The sequence below is a fragment of the Thamnophis elegans genome, chromosome 2 (assembly GCF_009769535.1).
Source record: "Thamnophis elegans isolate rThaEle1 chromosome 2, rThaEle1.pri, whole genome shotgun sequence".
Classification (NCBI taxonomy): domain Eukaryota; kingdom Metazoa; phylum Chordata; class Lepidosauria; order Squamata; family Colubridae; genus Thamnophis; species Thamnophis elegans.
Genome location: NC_045542.1, coordinates 137,572,042 through 137,595,308, shown reverse-complemented (window position 1 = coordinate 137,595,308; position 23,267 = coordinate 137,572,042). Strand labels below are relative to the sequence as shown.

General features: G+C 33.9%; 1 protein-coding gene across 3 annotated transcripts in view; it reads left to right on the top strand.

Moving 5' to 3' along the window:
• The window catches only part of ATXN7 (ataxin 7), a 123,435-nt gene that overhangs the window by 46,058 nt on the left and 54,110 nt on the right, over window positions 1–23,267 (top strand). The window lies entirely within an intron of this gene.

The window sequence follows — 23,267 nt, the reverse complement described above, 5'->3', positions numbered from 1 at the left end:
TTATTTTATTTATGAGTTATTTAATGTAATTTTGTATTACATTAAATACATAATGTAACAACAAAAACTAATAGAGTTGATAGAACTAACTAGTTATAGGTTTTGACTTTTATATGCTAACTTGGAGTTTTCATTGGTTTGCTCATCTTATAATAGATTTGGCTCTATGTAATTCTTAAAAGGTCATGCTGAATGCTGAAGCTGCTTTTCACAGGACAGTTGGTTGTTTGCCTAGCTACGTGGTATGCAAGGAACAGATCAAAAAGTAGAGGAAGAAAAATTATGCATTTTTTGATTAAATGATATTTTTCCAGGATCCATTTTGAAGTGGATAGATCTGTTTGCTATAAAAAATTGACAAGCCGGCCACCGCTGCAACAGCTGTCTTGTAGTACAGCTATCTAAGGGAAGTATTTAGAGGCATAGTTTTCATGTTTAATAGATATTGGCAGCATTGCTTTCTAAGAACTCATTCAGTTCATCTTTAAACAACTTAAATTGACAATCATTACCTCACATTTCAGTTACGGGTTCCACATCTAACTTTGGTATATGAACAAATGTTAGACGAATCAGTGCACTAAGAATAAGGTTTAGATTTATTCCTAATGCACTGATTCATCTTAATTCATAAAATGTTAAGAGGGGGGAATATCTATCAACTTCTGTAAGTTTCTTGTCAATTTCCATTTATATTTTTCAGCTTTAAAAAGCTCCTTGTGTTGCAGTCATTTACTCCATCCTTCTGATCACATTAGTTGCCTTTTTAACACATTTTGAGCTCTATATTGTGTGTGTGTGTGTGTGTGTGTGTGTGTGTATATTTATTTATTTTCTGAGGTTTTCGCGGGTGTTAGTATGTAGGTCTCTAGTTATTCGGGTTTTCTCCCGCGTAAAATTGGAGATGTCTTGGCGACATTTCGACGAAGTCTCATTCGTCATCTTCAGGCTTGGTGCTTCCAGGAGCAATGTGAGATCTCGGCTGTTTCTTCCTTTTAACTGTCCCTAACATGATGAATGACACCAGGCCCACACTCACAAGAGCCACACAGGATATCACCACCAAACATCCACAAAGAAAGCAGACAAAACCCCACACTGATGAGGAGGCACGACCAAGGACCAGAAGCCAGACTGCAAATGCACAATTAGCCTCTTTAAACCCCTCCTATCCTTACATGAAACACAAACCCCCAACCAATCAGAACACACCTCCACCCAATCAGGACACACCTCCACCCAATCAGGACACAGCCAAGCTCCCACACAATCAGTTCAAACCTCCACTGGCAGTTAAAAGGAAGAAACAGCCGAGGATTCAAGTGTCATCATAATGTAGCCTTATATAAGGAGATTATGATGTACTACTGGTTTCTGAGTCATGTAATTTTTGCAATATATCTGAAGTTTTTATTAATCTATAAACTCATGTTTTCATGAAGATGTTTTGAGCTATTCATTCAGTTCTACTTTGGGCTTTATCTCTGTGTTTGCATTATCTTCCACTTTGGTTTAGGAGCATAAGATAAATGTAGTGCTCTTCTTCCCATTTTCCCCATACAAACAGCCCTCTGAGGTAGATTGGGCTGAGAGTGACTGGTGACTGGCTGAAGGTCCCAGAGAGTTTCAGTGGTTAAAGGTAGACTTAAATCTGGATCTCTCCAGTACCACTTACTTTCATCATTATATAGTCTTTTACTTGTTTATTTTTTTTGGGCTGGTTGTATGTTGGGAGATACATTCTGGCCAAGTTTAATAAATAGAATTGAGTGGCACTGCAATAGCTGTTATTTTTATTTCTCTTACAATCTCATCTCATTTACATCAAAAAAATGTTCTTGCAACGTTTTTGAATGGATCTTTTGCAGGGTCAATACTTCTTGAATCTTATATACTTTCTACAATATGCATGCCAGTTTAGTTTTTATGCAGACATACAAAGTTTTTTTTCTGCACAAGGAATGTTTATTTTTTTAATCTTTGTTTATAATTCCAAGAAATTTTGAAATGATTAAAGGATTTCTAGTTGCCCTGTAAATTTATGAAAATGTTGTTGGCCTTAACACCTCTTGAAATGTTACCTAAAAACTTTGTCCTATGCTAGAGAAAAGTGAAAAGTCATTACAAAAAAGATGTGTGTTCTGCATAGTATATCAGTTTTTGAACAGGTAGATATCTTTTTACCTCTTAATTAAGGGCAGGTTGAGACTAGGTACACAGTGGAGAAATGAGCCATATGTTCAGTTGTATAGAATATAGATTACATACCCTTTTTAAAGCTGTATACATAACATTTGTTTATATTTTCAGCCTCTTCAAGGGATATAATTATAATTAGATGGTCTCTTGGTATTTTTGATCTGTAACAGTACACTTGTTGCCTTCTTGATATTTGATATTTCTTCTTCATCTCCTGAAAAGCTGATGCAAAATAGATCACGGATAAGCCTATTAGCTATCACATGGTTGCCTTATTACCAATTTTGCAATTTGTTACATACTAAAATATTTACACTCCACATTATGTAGAATAGTTCAACATAACTATTTTGCTATCATCTGTGCTAAGAGTTAAAAGCATTTAAATCCTTCCAACTAAAAAGTTCTCTTCAAAGCAGTAGTTGTATCTACCTTACCCAACAAAAAAATCTTCCCCTTCACTGTTTTGTGTCTGAAACATGCTGTTCGGTACTTAACGGTATTTAAAGGAAAGGGGTTTTCTTTGCAAATCATATATTTTTCCGTACAAAGTATTCTAGTTATCACAAATACTATTTTGCTGTCATTTCACAAATGAGTCTGTGGGAGATTTAGTTGAGCAGAATGGGATACAATCAGGATTGTTTCACACGTAAAATTAAATTGGCTTTTCAGACAGACAAAATATCAAGCAATGATTTCCATTTAATTGCATTGTTCCTTTTCAGTTTGACAAGTTAACAGCAGACAAAATTACCACTTCCAGCTCATTGGACCTGTAAGTGAGGGTTGATTCTGAAGGTTCTAATATAAGAATTCCATAGAAATGTGTGTCTCGCGTTCAGTAAAATATTGGAAATGCAGCCGTGTCTGCAAGTGCTTAGAGCTGCGAAAGAGACACATGAGTTGCCATCAAAACATGTTTTGAACACAAATATGAGCTTTACTGTACAAGAGTAACAATTTAATCTGAAGTTGACCGGCTGGATACATTTTCAAGCCCATGCTCCTTGTAGTTCTTAATAACTACCTTTGATTTCTTCAATATCTAAGTAAGTTAAGATATCCTCTATGATTGTTCTAAGGTCCTTTTCATCCTGCTCTCTCCAAATGTATTTTACAACTATCATAACGCCTATCTAGTTACCAGTTGAGGATAGCTGCTGCATAAAGATAAGTGGCAATTATGTAAACACAAAATAGTTGTTACGCCATATCAAATAAAAATTTTATTATAGCCATAGACCAACATAAGGAGGGTGGTAAGTAACTAAAAAGAAGCATGGTCTAAAAATATGTCATGAATGAAATGAAAAAAAATTATATATATACCATATATGCATACAAAAATGTTATACACACATATACATGCGTACGGAAAATACATGTATATACACACAACAATTTAATATAAACACATAATACACACACATTAAAAGTAGATACAAACATGAGAATTTAAAAGATGGGGTAGGAGCATTAGATGGATGTATAGGAGAATAAAAAACCTGCAGTTTTTATGGAAGACTATATCAAGTTACAAGGCACAAATCTAATTTACAAAGTTGAGTCTCAGGTACAGGCTATCATTGGACAAAATGTAGCAACACTATGTTGTGGTAGGGCTGGTATCTGAAATCAATAGGGCAGTATAAAATTGTTTTGTACAACTTGGATACTTCTGTATTCGTTGTGAGATGTTGGGTACGAACATCTCTGTAGTGCAGGAACTGGAGAAGTACATGCTCTGTAGTTTTTGGGTGTCCAGAATCACAAAGGCGTCGTCTTTCTGAGTAAGGAACTTTCCTGTATTGCCCTTCAAAGACAGCTGTGGGGAGGCCTTGACACCATGCGGAGTAAAGAACCTTCTGTGTTTTGGTACTTTGAGTTCAGTTAGGTATGCCATGTGGGAGGCAGAGGTATTAAACCATATAATTTTCCACACGATAAGAGTTGAAAAAATGTTTATTTGGGCTTATTGTATGTGTGTTACAGAACTAAAAAAAAAATTTCTGAACAAGATGTAATTTCATTTTTTCAGAATTATCTAATTTTGTCAATGTTCTGATATCGATTCTGTAGTTTTTTTAATCTACTGAAGGGAATGGCCATTAGCACTTGATGCTGTGTATGTCGAAGCAGCATCTCTCTCTGAAACATGTGTATCAGTTTACAAACCAAGTAGTAGTAGATGATTGGTAGCATTTTTTGCTCTAAACTACAGGATTCTGAATGACTTTTTTTTTTTAAAAAAAAACCATAATGGGGTGATTTTGATATTTATTCTGTACTTTTCATATATTTTAGCATTCCTAACTCCAAAAAGTTACTATACCGTAAACTTGCTTTTGTTTGTTTGTTTATTAAACTTTTATGCTGCTTATCTTGTTGTGCCGATTCTAGATCGCTTACAATCATACAAAAATCATATTTAGCAGTATGCTGCATCGTATGTGATATTCCAGCTGTTGGCTATTATGTTTCCCTTTTTAGCTAAAAACCACTAGTAATATATTTAAAAACAAAAGAAAAACCATTTTGGCTTTCAGTGGTTAACTGAATGCTAATAATAAACCCACAAACAGACATGGGGAACATGTTTTTCTTCCCATTCATGTTTTTCATAACTGATATTAAAAGTCTTACTAGAAATAATATATTAGGGTGGTTGAATATAGGACAAAAATATTATGAAGTATTGCATTATTTCACAAGTACTAAGGATTCCCAGAATATACATTAAAATAGTGGCAAGGAAAAAATTAAATGCAGAAGTTATACACATACTCTTTTGTTTTATACCTTATTTGGTTGTAGGCCAACTAAATTCAGAATATGCTTTAGAAAACAAGTTACCAATGTGAGCATATTAGCTACAAGCATGTAGTTAAGTGACACTCTCAAAGGACTGGTAAGACCATTTTAGTTCACATATTGCTTCACAGCATGGGTTAGATATTTTTGTAGAAACACTCTTAAATAATGACCTAATTTTGACCCAATTAAATTCCACTTTTTCATTTTGAATTTGAAATAATTATGTGTATGCCAGCAACAGTATCCTTAATGAATAAAATGCTTGATGGTAAATGTTCAACACTTCACACATTAAAGCTACAGTTCAGTAAAAAAATAACTCTACTACTACAATTATCATCTGGTGGATTATTTTCTTTATGAAATAAATAAATCAAACATTGAAGTCAGACTATTTTGTACAACACTGTGTCCCACATGAAGGTCTGATAACTTTCAGAGGCAAAACTTGAAAAAAATTGAAAGAGAGCAAATATTTTTTCACAACCAGTCTCTACACAACAGTCTCTGTTACTTTTGTATTATACAGACTTTTATCAGTATTTTGGTGTATTGCATAATTTCTAAAATTTTGCTTTAATTTGGTAAATAAATTTTTAAAATTACCGCACGCTTCATCTCCAATGGCTGAAACAAATGATTGCATTGAGGTTAAGTTTGACAAAAGATAAAATATACCACTGACTTTAATACAGGTCAGTCTTGACTTACAACTGTTCATTTAGTGACCATTTGAAGTTACAACAGCACTGAAAAAGATGACTTATGACTCTTTTTCACACTTAGACCATTGCAGCATGGTCATATGATCAAAATTCAGGCACTTGGCAACTTGCATGTATTTCTGATGGTTGCCAGGTTGTACTGGGGTCATGTGGGGAAGCTAAATTCACTTAACAACCATGTTATTAACTTAATAACAACTACAGCAAGAAAGGGCGTAAAATGGGGCAAAACTCACTTAACAAATGTCTCACTTAGCAACATAATTGTGGTCGTAAATTGAGGACTACCTCTAATCAAATTTTAATGTGTATATAAAACAAAACAATGATAGCACCTTGCAGATTTATAGTATAAAATCTTTACTTTGGAGATATTTCCATAAGATAATTATATTTAAAACCAAGGTAGTTTTTTAGTGGGAAGAATGAGTTTGCTTATCTTGGTTTTATTTTTTCAGACTGCCACTAATTTTTTGATTTCACATTTTGAATCTTTATAATTACAACTATAAATTCTGAATTTGTCACTAGATTTTTGATGCAGGGCAGGAGCAAATTCTGAGTATATATATATGTCATGAGACTTGTTCACCCAAAGATGGAGCTCTGTCATAGTTCTCTCTACAGGCTTAATCTTGGCAAGACACATTCTGACAGTGATCCAGCGTTGCAGCACTAAGTAGGAAATTTGAACATACAAAGCTGGGGCCTTTTAAGATTGCACCCAAACTCCTGTGTGTGTGTGTATTTGTTTGTTTGTTTCTTTGATTGATTGATTGATTGCTCATATTTGGATAGTCACCCACAGCATAGAGACCTGCTTTTGCAATCAGACAACTAGCTTGTCAAGGCAGAGTGGAAGTTAAAAATTGATTCCAGCTTCTAAGTTTAAACCATGCAACTTGTGAACACAAAGTTAGAATTCTGGCAGAACTTGCTATGAGCTTTATTTGGATAAGTTTGCTGTTGGCTTGCTCCAGATAATAAATTCTGATCTCCATTCTACTTTGCAGATGCAACCTGTCTCCAGATTGTGCCCACCCCACTCCTTTAAATTTGCTCATCTTTCCCAGTATATCATGATCCACAGTTTAAGAACTTCTGGCTTTTAACATGTTTAAATTGTTTTATAGCTATCAGATTGTAAGGTACTGTAATTATACAAGTCAGTGAAAAGGTTTTTGGACTTGGTTTTGAAGATGGTATTTACCCATACCTTTTGTAGAATTGATGTGGTTATAGATCCTTCATGACAATGTGGTTGGCTTCCTATAATATGTATGATATTTCACTGCTGTGCTTTGCATTTGAAATCTTTAGAAAAGAATCTAATTTACACAGTTTGTGGCTTCCTGCTTAGAATATTAGCTTATCAGAAATTAGCCAGGACAAAACTACACCTTGGACAAGATAGGAGTATATTGACTTGGCACAAATGCAGATAGCGATTTTGAAATAGTTGCAGTGTTGGATTTGCTAGCTAAAATAATCTAATGGTAGTATGAATACAGAAGAAACATTTATTTAATACCTAGAATCATTCCATTTCCTCAGTACTATTTATGCTACAATCTAAAACTATTAATCAGGTGCCTTTAATCCAACCGTTTTTAAATTATACTGAACTAGAGTATAATATATTGTATAAAGTTTGTTTGTACAATGGACGTTTCAGAAGGCAACATTTTGATCATTAGAGACTATACTTTTAAAGTAGATCCAAACCCAGTGATGTCATGGATGTGGAAAGTGATGGAATTTCCATAGGCATATAATAGTGATGGTGGTATATTCTAATTCTCATGTGCTTACTGTGTGAACCCAAGACTAAGGCTACAATTTTTAAAATTAAGTTGAGGTGTCATGATAGAGTTCAGTATCTTAAAGCATAAAAGGCAGTATATGAAGAGATATGATTAAAGCAAAGTAAAGACGGCTTGCAAAGATAAAAAGATATGAAGACATATAATGAATGATGCTGGATTAAGCTGACAATATTTCCTAGCTATATTTCCTTTTGTTTAATTACCCCAAATCATAATTTGGAAAGGGGAATTGCTGAGCTTTGAGTAGTATTGCTTTTTCCTACAGAAAGTATCCTGATTGATAAGTATACATGCAGTTATTTTTTGTGAAAAGGGAAATTGCAAGTCTGAGAAATATGTTGATAGGGGAAGAAGAAAGAAACTGGCAACAAAAAGGGATTTAAGAAAATAGCAGAGAGTTGGAAGAGACCTTGGAGGTTTTCTAGTCAGATCCCCTCTCAAGCAGGATATCCTATAGCATTTCAGGCAAATAGTTGTTCAATCTCTTTTTAAAAACTTCCAGAGTTGGAGCACCCACGACTTCTAGAGACAAGTCATTCCACTGATTAATTGTTCTAACTGTCAGGAAATTTCCTCTTAGTTCTAGGTTGGTTTTCTCTTTGATTAGTTACCATCCATTGCTTCTTGTCTTGCCTTCGGGTGCTTTGAAGAATAGGTTGACTCCCTCTTTGTGTCAAACACAATTTAAGGGATTGCCATCCTGATTTAAAACCCAAACCATACAGAATCAGGCTACATAAAAAATCACATCTCTCGAGAGGCGGGGCCGAAGTTGCAATGACACAACGTGCATCTCAATGCTCTGAGATCGCAGTCAACAGTTTTGCCACTGGGGTGTCCAAACGGATCTAAACTGTCCCGAAGAGACAGTGAACAGGAAGAATACATCTTGCTGATCTTGGGGATATCGCAAAATCCCTGAAAGAAGCAAGAGAAGTTCTTCAAGCCGGTGACAAAAATTCCAGCCAAGGCTGATGAGGTCGAGGCGGCTCCAAAATGGAAGGAATGGAAAGTGAAAGTGTTTCCAGCTGGTGAGAAATCTTGAATGTTTTAAAAGAGAGACTGCCTATAAAAACTTAAAAATTGATTTAAATTGAAGAATAGAAGAATCAAGCGGCAAAATTAAACTTCTAATGGCTTTGGACAGTGGTTATCTCACTTTTTTAAATACTATCTTTATGGATGGAAGCTTTACAAGCCTTTTAAAGTGGATGAATTAAATCTTCTTTTTCTACTTTTTCTCTGTGACTCTTTGTGATTTAAAGACCAAAGTTTTCCTCTCTCATTGCTGCAGGTATTTTTTTTAAAATTCATTTAAAGATTGGACCTCTTTTTCCAATTTGAAATACAAAATAGACATAAAAAAGAAACATTTTAACAGTGATACACTGCTCGAATGCGGGGAAGTTTTGTTCATTGGAGCTTTGGGTATTCAAGCGGAATCTTCTCCTTCACAGTTTGTTTTGACGCTCGTTACAGAGCGATAGGGGTAAGCCTGATGTCCCTTTGAAGTGTATTTTCAACCAGAGAAGAAGGGAAAAAACGGCTTTTGAGAATCCATGTTTTAACATTAATAACCCCCCAAACAAGAGCAGCTATGCTTGTTAAGATGGCACAATGTCAAGAAAATATAGAGATTGTAAACTTACAGACAATATTTTTAGAATTACTAAAATTATCAAATACATATGAGAGAATAGAACAAAAACTGGAATACTTGCAGCAGCTAACAGTAAAATATGATGAAAAATTGAAGATGTTTATGCAAAATGAGGGGATTGACACCCAAAAAAACTGAAGTGGAAAATGAATATGAAGAGATTAAACTTGCCAATATTTATGGCAATTGGTTTGTTTTTGAAAATGCAAAGAATGGAATATAGAAAGAGGAAATAAATGGAGAGGAAATCTATCTCAAAGGGCAAGATATAGAAGAAAAAGAAAAAAATAAAGAATTTATGGACTATGAAACCTTATCAGCAAAAATATTGATAACACTGCTGACAATCAAAGATAAGCAGAATAAAGAAACAGAAAGAGGGCATCAAAATTATATGAGAGATCTTACAAGCAAGAAGTTGCTAAGAGAAGCCCATACAAATTTGATCAAGAAGATGTTTAGAAGATTAATACCACAAATGGCAGAAGACATGAGACTGTTTTGTCATTGGAAAGATACAGGTTGATAGATGGAAAAGTATAATTTAAAACTAGTTAAACTTAGTGAAATTTAGTGACAATAGGTATAGTTAAATAAAAAATTGATAATGATAATAATGTATACAATATGTAGTGTTATGATAAGCAATAATATGAATATTGAATGATACCCATGAAGGGAAGATAAAAAAACATTTTGGATTATACATAAAGGTCAATTAAAAAATTTAAATTAGATAAGAGTCAAGTTTTGACTATTAGGGGGAAAATGTTATTATATAGGATATAGTCAAATAAAGAAGGGATAATGATAAATAATTTATATATATAGGTATGGGTACAACATAAGGAAATTGGATGTAAATTGTAAACAGAGCTTTGAAAAGGAGGATTGGAAAATTTTGTTACTAAATATTATGGATGTTTAGCTAGAATAGGACATAAGGACTTAGTACTATTGGAGGATTTTAGAAATAGTAAATGAAATGCCAGTATGTGGTTATGTATTAGATTTTGGTATATTTTATGATGAAGGACGTCTAAACAATGATAGTCAAATAAAACTGGAGGTATTATGATGGTAACATATATAAACATTGGAGTTAAAATACTTGAGTTAATATGAACTATACTTGATGACAGTTGAAGAGATGCACGAAAGCCTTTTGTAACCAACTGAAACACTTTCTACAGTATGTAAAGAAAGAAGATTTTATGTCTCATGTTTGTTTTGAAAATTAAAAATAAAAAATTATTCTTAAAAAAAATCACATCTCTCCACAAGTATTCATAAGATCCTTTGCATACATTGTTTCAGGCCTCAGATGAAGTGAAGTGATTAAGTAGTTTGAGGAATGCCTTTTCAGAAATGACACCATGCTTACAGTTGGGCTGATTATTCTTTTCTTCACTATTTATGCTTTTTTAAATCTGAGCCCTTTTAAAATGGGATGTTAATTCTGAGATTCCTATAAGTAAACTTTCTTTTCTTTTATTGGGTTCATAAAGGAAGTTTATGGATGACAAATACTTCTCATTTGTGATTGTTGTAAGCAATCTTGAGGGACCTTTGGCCAGTGCACTCAATATGGCCTGTAAAAAATTCCCCATCCAATGTTCCAGTTACTTCTTTCATTTTCCAGATCATATTCTGTTTGCATTAAAGAAAATGTTCCTCTATAATTTTTGGAAACCTTATGAGCATCCAATTGTAGATTTTCCACTTCTACCTGGAGAAAAGTCTCCTATCTGAATTCTGCACCCAAGAATTCCTGAGGGCTAAGCAACACTTGAAAAAATTCTTATTTAGACATACACAGATCTATTCCCTTTCTGTAGTGAAAGAAAACACTGACCTCCTAAGAATCAGAGAGTGGCTCAAAATCATAGAGGAAAGAAAAACAGTATGCTTCATTGTACCAATTCTAAAGGTTCTCCAACCTGTTGTGCATGTGGAGGAGGAGGAGAGCTATCCAGTTTTTTAAATAAAATTTTTAAACAAACATAAAACATACAGACATACACACACACAAAATAAAAATCCTTCTCCAATTACTTACAGTGTGTTGATTGGTTACAAAACTTTTGTGCTTTCTCACAATAGTCTTCACTTGCAATTTACATAAAGACTCATATCATCATTCTAATATATATGTATACAATTGTTATGGTTATTAAACATTCATTTGACTATATTATTACATCCTTTTTATGTAAACTATTCCAAATTTAAGATAAATTTATATTATGTCATTTAAATCATCCTGAAATCATCTAATAGTATTACATCTTTATATTCTACTCTATATAGAATTATTTAACTTTTATAACAAAGCTTTTAAACATCCTCTCCATAGTCCTCACTTACAATTTGTATAAAATTTCATATTATCAATCTAGTGTGTGTATATGCATTATTAGTAATCATTTATTTAGCTATAACTTATTACTTTATTTTATACATAATACTCTAAATTTAACTAAGTTTAACTTAATTTTTATTCTAATATTTCATTTCTTCAACCTGTATCCTTCCAGTCCTATATCTCTTGCCATTTGTTGTATTTGTATTCTAATTGTTTTCTTGATAAGTCTTATGTGGACTTCTCTTGGCACCTTGTTGTTCCTTGCATATCTTGTTAAAACTTGAAACCCTCCATCTGTTTCTTCCATCCGCTTGCCTTTAGTTATCACCCGTGCTTCTGCCAAAATTTCTCTCATTGTTTCTGCCAAATTTTCTCCCTTTTCTTCTTCCATGTTTTGAGGTTTGAGATAGGGTTCCAATTCGTTAATCTCTCCTTTCAATATTCCATTCCTGTCGTTTCCAACCACGCTCGATTTGCTGTCAATATCAACAATTTTCTTATCACTTTGCTCATATTTTTCTTCAATTTTTTGAACTCTATTCTCAAAATTTCATCATCGTTTTATAAATATTCTCAACTCTTCCCTCTATTTTTTCTATTTTTTGTTCTATGATCTCCATCCTCTTTACAATGTTTTTTGTACTTATTTGTACTTTTTGAATTTCAAACATAATCATTTGCAATATTAATGCTTTTTCTTATTCATGTTGCACCATTCTTCCAGGTTATAAACACTGCCACTAAAACATCCAAACTTAACTTTGTAAACAAGTTCACAATAATCTTTCAAGTCAAGGTTTTCTCTTCACTTGAGTCCAGCTATTTATAGTACTCCAGAAGAGCACCTGCATAAACAATCTGTACTCTTCCCACTATCCCTTTCAATAAACAAAATCAAGAGCCTTGAAGTATTAGATATAAGTCAAATGTTCAAAGACAATACAAAAGGACAATGTTTCCAAGCCTCTAGATGGCAGTGTTGCTTCTTTTTCTTCTGCCTTACCCCTCTCTTTAAATTCTGCACTTAAGAAAGAAAAATAGTGCTTAAAAGCAAAGAATCCAGCTGAGCGTTGTAAAAGAAAATCATAATCCACAAATATGAAAAAAAGGAAAAATAGAAGAAGAGGGGGGAAAAAGAAACCAGTCCAATTTAAAAAGTAAGAGGCATTTGTAAAAGTTCCATCCATAAAAAAAGCAAAATTAAAAAAAGATAACTCACTAAGTTTAATTCAGCTTAATTCGCTGCTTACTCTCTCCTGTCTTCAATTTTAATTTTACTCTGTTTTTGGGGGGTGTTCTCTTCTCTAATAGTAAAATTTATCTCACCATTTCGACACATTCTCTCTCCTGCTTTTCTTCTGTTCAGGGGCTGTCCCAACCTTCTGCAACTTCAATGGCTGCTTCTCATTGTTGTCGGAAAAAAGAGCTTCTCCTGGATCAATCAGGGACTTTGCGATGTCCCTGAGATCAGCAGGACATGTCCTTCTCTATCACCGTCTCTACGGGACAATTTAGGTCCAAAAGGACTGTCCAGCAGCAGAGATATTGACAGCAATCCTGGAGCTCCAAGATTGCACATTGTGTCATAGCGACGTCAGCCCCAAGAGCTATCCAGTTTTAAGCCAGATTTGCTGTCCCTTTTTCATTCTGTCACATCTTTCTGAGTTGATAATGCTGTTAAGCACTATTGTTAAATAATAGTAATCCTCAACTTAACAACAGTTCACTTAGTGACCATTCAAAGTTACAATGGTACTGAAAAAAGTTACTTAGAACCATTTCTAATATCTCAGGGGTTGCCACAAAGAAGAAAGAGTCAAGCTATTCACCAAAGCACCTGAGGGTAGGGCAAGAAGCAAAGGTGAAAACTAATCAAGGAGAGAAGCAACTTAGAACTAAGGAGAAATTTCCTGACAGTTAGAACAATCAATCAGTGGAACAACTTGCCTCCAGAAGTTGTGAATTTTCCAACACTGAACGTTTTTAAGAAGAGATTGGATAACTATTTGTCTGAAATGGTATAGAGTTTCCTGTCTTGGCAGGGAGTTGGACTAGAAGACCTCCAAGGTCCCTTCCAACTCTGTTATTCTTTTCTATTTTTCACCGTTGCAGCATCCCCATGATCACATGATTTACATTCAAATGCTTGACAGATTACTCACATTTATGACGCTTGCAATGTTCTGGGGTCATACGTTCACCTTTCTGTTCAGGGGCTGTCCCAACCTTCTGCAACTTCAATGGCTGCTTCTCATTGTTGTCGGAAAAAAGAGCTTCTCCTGGATCTAGAAGCAAAGTCAAGGGGGAAAACTGATTTACTTAATAACTATGTTATTCATTTAACAACTGTGGTGATTCACTTAATATATGTGGCAAGAAAAGTCTTAAAATGGGGCCAAACACAACAAATTTCTCACTTAGCAATATAAATTTGGGGCTCAATTGCCATAAGTTGAAGATTATCTGAATGCTTCTACATTGATAAACTACATTGGCATATTTGTTGGAAACAAAGTCATAAAAAGCTAACAGTGCTGATTAAAATGGCACAAAATAGAATCAATCTAATAAAACTAAGACAAATTTTAAAGAAAGGGTTTAACAGAGCAAAAATCAGAAAATTCTGAATTGTGAAGAAAAATACATGTTCTTCTGTGGCTGAAACAAGCATGATATTTTCAAGTCAGTTTTTTATTCCTTAAAAGAAGTTTGGTTTAATCTGGAATAAATTTTATTACCCAATGTAATGTAATAATAGCAACTTTAAGCTTAATAAGATATCATGGGTGGCTATAGAGGGTTTATGATAAGGATCATAAGTTACGCTTTCTTGGACTTCTGCCTGAAGTGAATAGTGTTGAGACAAACACTTGGAAGTGTGAGGTATGTGAAATACTTCTTTATGGAACAAAGTCTGAAAAGGCCAGGCAAACTGGTTATACAGACATGAATTAAATTATAATTTTAAGCAGTATAGCTAATGTCACCCTTTTTACAAGCTTTAAGTGCAATACTAATATAGTTCAAAGTGCTTGGCATGTGTAGATTGTTATAAGATTTAACCCTCTAAAATAGATTAAGTCTATAAACTAAAAATACACTTTTAACAGTATTAAAAATTAGATATCTGCTTCAAACTGACGCTGCAGCTACTGAATGGATTACAGTGGTTTAATTTAGAAGATATGTTTGTGCAGATATGGAAAAGTTCAAAAACTGGGCTCAATTTTTATGTGGTGCTAGGTATGAGGTAATTTAAAATAGGGCTGCTAGGGTAACAGGCTCTGTAGCTATAGATGATAAAGGAATTTATAAAAACAAATCTCTCAGAAACAGGAAAAAATTCTGGGAGATAGAATTCTTGAAATCTTAACACCCACTAAAATATTAAGTATAATTTAAAAACAGCTGATGCTTAGGTTTTAACTGATTAATGTAGATGATGGGCTGTATAGAAAGCATTTTATTGACAACAAAAGTAATTGAGTTGAAATATTTTATTTCAGGCTTCTCTGTTACCCTTAATGTATTTGTTTATTTGAAAGGAGCTGGTTATTAATCAGATGCAGGATTTCCAGAAAGCTCTTTAAATTTTCCTGTTGTTCCATCTAAAAGTAACACCATCACCACCCAAAAAAAACACCACCAAAGTACCAGGAAGTACATTTAAAGGTGATTTGAGAGCTAAGTGATGGTGAAAATAGTTCCATCATTTGGCTTTAGTGCTTTCAGATTTTTTGAAATCTCGAAAATACTCTAAACAAACTTGCTTAAATGTTGTATTCCATTCCGCTGTCATCAGTGGTTTCTCAGTGGATTTGTTCATTAATTAATTGTAAATAGTTCTCAGCCTCTAATTTAGTTGTTGTAGATTAATCATGCATAATAACCAACAGCCGCCAAGAAAATCTTCTGAAAGATTTGATCCAGGATGAAAATCTATGGAAGTCTGATTCTGGTGTCTGGAAGCCATAGTAAGAGGACTGAGTTTGCCTAAACAAGAAAGAGTTAATTGGGAATCGCCGTGGGAATCAAGATTGTTTCTCAATGGGGTGCCCCTGCCCCTGAGAGTGCAGAGACTAGGGCTGATTAGGCAGGTGGAGGCAGTGGCCAAACAGGCTTTTGTCCAGCTTTAATTGGTGTGCCACTTGCATTCCTACCTGGAAGACAAAGTTCACACAACAGTGGCTCATGCCCTCATCTCAGCTGGAATACTGCAACACATTCTACGTTCTGTCCTTGAAGACCCACCTGGGTAAGTATAAAAATGCAGCTGGTGTTACTGGCTGGTGTTACTGGCTGATGTTAACCTGCTAAGATCACATTACACCTTGGGGTTTTTTTTAGGCCCTTATTATCAGTGGGTTTCTGGATGCAATGCAAAGTGCTGAAAAAAAGACTGCCTTAATTCATTTTGTGAAGAGAAAGGGTAGCTAGGAAGTAACTTTTCTCGCTGCTGCTCTGACATTGTGGAATCCTCTCTCCTATTAGGGCTTGCTCCATCGCTTCTAAAGTTCCTTCCATATGCAAACCAAAGATAGAACTTTCTCCAAAAGTTTAGTATTGAACATTTCCTACCATCATTAATTGATTTTATTCTGAATTCCTAATATTGATTTATTTGCTGATAATGATTTTTGTTATGTTCTTTGCTTTATTTCTCATCATCATTTCTATTATAATTGATCTTTGTTGTTACTTGGATTAATTATTGATCACTTTTATGCTGCATTAGGTACCACAAATGTTTTTTTTTTTAAATTGTTGAATAAACCATTGTGGATTATTATAGAACTAGAATAAATAAATACTGAGCAATAGCTTTCTTCATGAAATGGAAAGTAAATATCCATTTCAACTCATTTTTATACGTAATCAAATAAACATAATTTAATTGATCTGGTTTTTTTACCATTGTACTTCTGTCTGACTTCTCACTTAACAGTTCTTCCTGTCCCTCATGAATGATAAAATGGACTCTAATCCATGAAAGCTTATGTCATAAGAATTTTTTATTGTTTTAAATCAGAATATTCTTAACAGACATTTAACTTTAGCTGAAATTTAATAAAAAAAATATTCTTAATTCACCACCTTCTTTTCTCTCTCCCTCTCCCTCTCTCTTTCTCTCTCCTTCCTTCCTCCATCACAAAAAAAGGAATTCAGTATACATGCCAGAGGAGTCAGGGTGAGCATCTTTCAACTGCATCCATAAAATATACATTCGTAGGCCATTATATAATAATTGTCATAATTATACTTGGAAAAGTAAGGAAGAATGTTCTTATGAAAATCTCTTGCTGCAGCTTTTTTAAAAATTTCATTGTCTCCTTATTATATTACTGCTGTTGCAACTGTATGCATGTATTTACAAATAAAATTTAGTTGAGTTCGGTATGGCTTGCTTTTCGGTATGTGTGGGTAGGATTATAGACTTAGGTATGTAGGAAATTCAGCTGTATCTATCATCTTAACCTCGTTCAGTAAATCTCATAAGTAGATTATTACTCCATTTCTTAATATTTGATCACATAAGGAGGAATACAGACATTTATGTTCAAATCTCCCTCTACTTACTTGAATGCTAGCTTAGAAAGAAAAGGCAAAATTATTTTCAAAATTCATGTGTAAATATTTATGAACCCAGATTATCTAATCAAAACTACTTATTCGGGGGCAGAATTCCATCCATGTGATAACCCTGTTTTGAATCCTAAACCCATTCAAATCAGTCAGTCATAGTAGGACTCTGTTTACTTATTTTGCACTACAATCCCTATTTCTTGTTTGTAAATATTCTGGTAGTCAGTACTGCTGCAAATGTAGCATATCCAGTCAAAATAGAGTTGAATAGATATTTCTTGTATTTTTTTTTAAAAAAACACAACAGCAATAGCACTAAAGTGCTGTTTACAGAGTCAGCATATTGCCCCCAAGAATCTGGGTCCTCATTTTACCAACCTCGGAAGGATGGAAGGATGAGTCAACAGTGAGCCAGTGAGAATCAAACTGCTGAACTTCTGACAGTCGGCAGTCAGCAGAATTAGCCTGCAGTACTGCATTCTAACCACTGTGCCACTAAGTACCTTAGTTCTTTAGTTCATTTTTTGTATGCAACTGCATTATTTTTATTTCTTTTTAGAACTTTTTTTTCAGTGTGGTTTACAACATTAAAAACACTAATTTAAAATAATCAGAATTTTATTTTTAAAAAATAAAATATATAAACCACAGATATTAATTTAAAAAGCTATAAAAACATACAGATTTGGAATATTTTCATACTACTTTCCTAAAAAGGTATGGGAAAATAAGAGCATCTATATCTAATGTCAGAAAGGTAACAAAGTAAACACTTGATGTTTCTTATTTTAGGGCTTGTATGGAAGAGACCCAGTGAGGATTACAGTATGGCATTTGAATGAATCTATGGAATCTTTCTTTCAGATATAGGGAGATTCTTCCTTCATGTTCAGCCAGTGAAAATTAATCCTAAACCATTCTCTTATTTTATGTTGCAAAACAAGGTCTCTTCAATTTATATTTATGCCTATGATTTGTTTACAAAAATTATTAGTGCATTTATTTTTTATTGATTTCACATTAATCAATCTAATATATCTAATTTCATCTTATTCTGTTTTAATCCATTGTTCTAGCCTTTCCCAGATGGTTATAATTTTTTTTGTTACGATTCTTGCTAATACTCTTGTCTGCATATCACTTGTATATTTGATAAATATACTCTATATATCTTCATCCAGGTTGTTCATTGAGTGATCATTGAACCTTGGCTGTGAAATATTAAAACCAATATTCATGAAATATATGGTGTAAGACATTTGTAAGAAGCAGATTCTCTGTTGCTACCTAATAGCATAAGACCTCTTTTTAATAGACTAAGTGGAGACAAGTTTTGTGTTAATCATAAGTATCCACCAAATTGGAAAGTACTCATACTGATTTGTCTCGTTTGTATAATGATCTTGTTACCCGATTATCACAAATTAAAGCACTTATGTCAATTTATATCATTTGTGTAATCATATCATTAATTATGTTACTTGAATCAGGTAATGATATTCTTATATTGAAGTCATTACTATACATATATGATGCAACTTGCGTCATTTAGTGAGTTAATTTTCTTTGTATAAAATGATACTACAGAAATGATGCTAATTGCTATGGAAAATTGATCTGTTCCATGTCTAATCTGTTGCTTCAGGATCTAGTGAATTAAGATTTCATTGTAATAATATTTGCAAGAACAAAAATTTCCTATTTCCACAAATCGGGAAAAATATAAAGTAGGCAGTGAACTTTTTTAAAGTGTTGATTTATCTGTAAATATTTAAAACCATGATCATTCAATAGCAGTTACTTTAGATTGCATTTTTAAATAAAGATCCTGAGAAATTCAGATTAGTCCAACTTTCTTTTCTAAATACCTGAAGCATAAATACATAGGGGTTTCATGGTGATAGTTATTGGAAGAAAAAAAAGCCTCTAATTTTAAGAGTTATCTTACAATTGTATCTGTTTCAGTTATCAATATTTATTTTTCTAGTTTGTTATAAAACAATTTAAAGCAATTAGATCTTTGTTAGTAGCTACAATTCCAAATAGTTTTGATTTTTAATACTGAGTAGACAACCCATGATCCTTGGATCATCCTTTCAGAGCATATTTCCTTACCAGATTCCTGAATGCTTCAACAATGATAGAACTTCTAATATCGTTAATAATTCGCTGAAGAAGTTAGGATGCATTCAGAGCAGTGGTGAAATTCACATTTTTTTACTACCGGTTCTGTGGGCGTGGTTTGTTGGGCCTGGCAGGGGAAGGATACTATAAAATCCCCATTTCCTCCTGATCAGCTGGGACTCAGGAGGCAGAGAATAGATAGGGGTGGGGCAAATCAGAGGTGATATTTACCAGTTCTCCAAACTACTCAAAATTTCCGCTACCGGTTCTCCAGGACCTGTCAGAACCTGCTGAATTTTATCCCTGGTTCAGCAATGTATCTTTCTTGAAAATAAGTTCATGCTGAACTGAGTAACACTGTCAAACATCAGCACAGAAAACGTTCTATGACATTTTATATGGTGTCATAAATAGTCTTATGATAATATTCATGTCACAATGTGTTTATAGTTTTCCAAATTTCAGTTCACAGGAGTTATGGGTCCCAGATTTTGAACTTATTCTGTAAGTTATCTGAGGTACCTTGGTTGAAAACATTTTGCCCTGTGGTGTGCCATTTCACCCAGTTCAAGATTACAGGAATCACAGTTTCAGTAGTATATAGATTACTATTATTCAAACAGTTAGTTTTATGGCACTTTGAATTAGTATGTGTTTTATTTTTACATATGTATACTCTTGTAAAATTCTTTGCCTTAAATGTTCAAAAAATGATGAATAATTCTGGTGTGTAATATACATATGCTGTGCTCTGCCAACAGTTCATGAAATTTGCTATCCGTATGCTATAAATATTTAAAGCAATATATATGGATATATTGGATATATATATATATCCAATATATGGATATATTGGCTGTTGGAAAGCTTCTTGTAAGCTCTTTTAATCAATTGAGCAAATTTTAGAAATTGTTTGTTGGAGTTCTGGAAATATATAAACAAATCTAAGGAAATTTTTTGAAGCATCAATTCCAGTTTTCACCTCAGCAGTTTCAGTTTATTTTTCAAAATACCATCAAATCTGTTTTAAAAAAACAGATGTTTATATAAAACCAAGCTACACATGGCTATCATTATTCACAGTAGTTCCCTTTTAGTGTTGAACTTAACCAACTAATGAGATTGTGAATATATGCGAATTAATTTGTTGGATGTGGTGCTTATGTTTGTCTTCTGCCTACTATGAGGACTATTCCCGTTTTCTCCCCTTTCATCTCCTTCTCACTTGGCCATGATAGATCTTGCTGGGTCAATCCAGTCAAGAGTCTTATGATTTCTCTGCTGTATACACCACTTCCATGAGGCAGGTAAAACATGTAGTGGCATGATCCAGAGACATCTGCAGTAGAACCAAGAAGCTAGTCTAAGTCATATATGATTTTATCTGTCATGAGCTGAACAAGGTACTTTGAAAAAGGCAAACTATCACAAGGAAGCCATATGGAGCCTTTCAACAAGGCCAACCCAGTAAGAACTGCTATGACCAAACAAGAAGGGAGATCAAATATGTGCTAATCCCAGCCTTAAAAGATGTACTTTAATGCATTCATAGAAAGTCATCCATCATTTTCTTTATTTGTGAAAATAAAAACATCAAATCTGTGGCTGTGGCAAAAACCTTTATACATATAAAAAGATTTATTCTCCAAATTGCAGATACATGAAATCAGAGATAAAGAGCGAGGATAATAAGAGCCACATTTACTGCATAATTAAAGTAGCGGGTTTTCGCCGAAGAGCCTTTTGTAAATCGTATTAACAGGCTCCAATCTTACATGTAAGATTCAGAGACAAGAATCTTAAGAGTTTGATGTGATAAGGAATTGTAAAATAAAATGTGGGGTTTCTTTTTGAGATAATGGATAGTGTTGTACTCTTCATAAATTGTATACATGCAATTTGTCCGAAGCAGAACAAACTGGATAATGGAGTCACTTTTGAATGGTAGCAAAACAAGTCTCATATTTTCATTCAGAGTAGTAAAGCTCAGCTGGTAGTTTCACCATTGTATTGCAGCACCGAGGCACACCCCAAACTTACTCTTTGACTTGGTAGCAATAAGCTGGGGCTGGCCATGTGGTCAACTGATAAAACATGTAGTTTTGCACTCCTATTTTCTCCAATTCTGTTTTCACAGTTTGAGCTACGTGTAGTCCTCATTCATTATGACCATTAAATTAGTAACCAAAGTTTCCTTGTGCTTATCACCATTGCAGCATGCCTAGGGTCATGCTATTTTATTTTGGGCACTTTGGTAACTGGCATATACAGTATTTAAAACAGTTGCAGCATCCCAGGGTCACATTAGATTATTAATATCCCTTGGGATGATGCCGAAGATGCAGTGAATGATCAAAACTGCTGGAAAATACTTGCTGCCCAATGTGCTTTGATAAGCACCTAAAGACTATGATGAGGGTAACATCAACATTTGTGATTTGCCCAGATGGCTTCTAACAATCAAAGTCAATGGGGAAAGCCAGACTCACTTAACAGCCGTGTTATTATTTAACTGTGGTGAATCATGTAAGGGCTGGGCACAAAAAGTAATTGAATTGGGCATTGCTTAGTGAAGGAATCTCCAGTCCCAATTGTGATCATAAATCGGTGTCTACCTGTATAGGAGAGTGGTTGATGTTACAGAATAGAATATAATTCTTTATTGGCCAAGTTTGATTGGACATACAAGGAATTTGTCTTTGGTGCATATGTTCTCAGTGTACATAAAAAGACAATATATATTCGTTGAATCATAAAGTACAACACTTAATGATAGTCATAGGGTACAAATGAGCAATCAGGAAACAATCAATATTAATATAAATCGTAAGGATACAAGCAAAAAGAAAGAAAAGGCATCCTTAGTTTTACACAAAAGCACAGAATCCTGATTTAATAAAAGAATTAATGTCTGGGAATTTATTTTATTTATATTGAACTCTTTGGCCAAAAGGCTTTCTGTTTTCACACTCAGATTTATAATCCAAGAAAAAAAAACCTACAGAAATAAAAGGGGAGGGGGGAAAGGAAGAAGAAAACAGACAAATTAAGTCAGTTGTTTCTAATGGTCCAATTTTCTTACAGTGACCAGCTGAAATTCTTAGAATGGCACATGTTTCTTGCTGTTCCTTCCAATTGCCGATTGCCTATATAGAACATTCCAAGAAAAACTAGCAGGATGCAGATTATACCCTTATCAGTACAAAGAAAGAATGGCGTGGCTGTTCTTTGCAATTCAGTTGAAATGGGCAATATCTATGAAGTGGGGAGAACTAAACTGATAAAAGCAGCTGTGAGGTGAAAACCAAGGGTTTTTTTAAAAAAAGTTTTTCACTTATGAATGAATGTGACTGCCAACAAATATCAAGATCACTTACTTTCTGTACATTGGGAAGTTATTCCTTTAGTCCAATCCTAATTATCAGTCTTGCTACCAGGGTGCTAGGAATGCCTAATTTTAATTGCATCTAATTCTATATTGAACTGTGATCCTTGTCTTCAAATAAGTGATCCTGCAGACTGTTAGCGTATGTCCAGAGAGCCAAACAAAAGTTCAGGGATTTTTCAGTTGCTCTGCCTTGTCAGAAAAAAACAAGAATGTGTTGAATATTATTACAGATTTTGGATTGTGTGCGCATTCGTAAAATCTATTAATCAATTACCCTGAATTATAGACTAGGAAATAATGTAAACACTTTTGACAAAATCTTAGGATTGGGAGATACCCTGGAGGTCTTCTAGTCCTACCCCATTCCCAGTGAAGGAATTCTTATACCATTCTGGACAAACGGCTATTCAGTATACAGTGATTGAACATCCATAACTTGAGGAGGCAAGCTGTTCCATTGCTTAATAGCTCTGATAGTCAGGATATTTCTTCCTTAATTCAAGTTTGGACCTTCCATCGATTGGTTCTTGTCTTAGTCTTTTTTTATGTTTTGGAGTAAGCCGTCATGATGATCATCAAG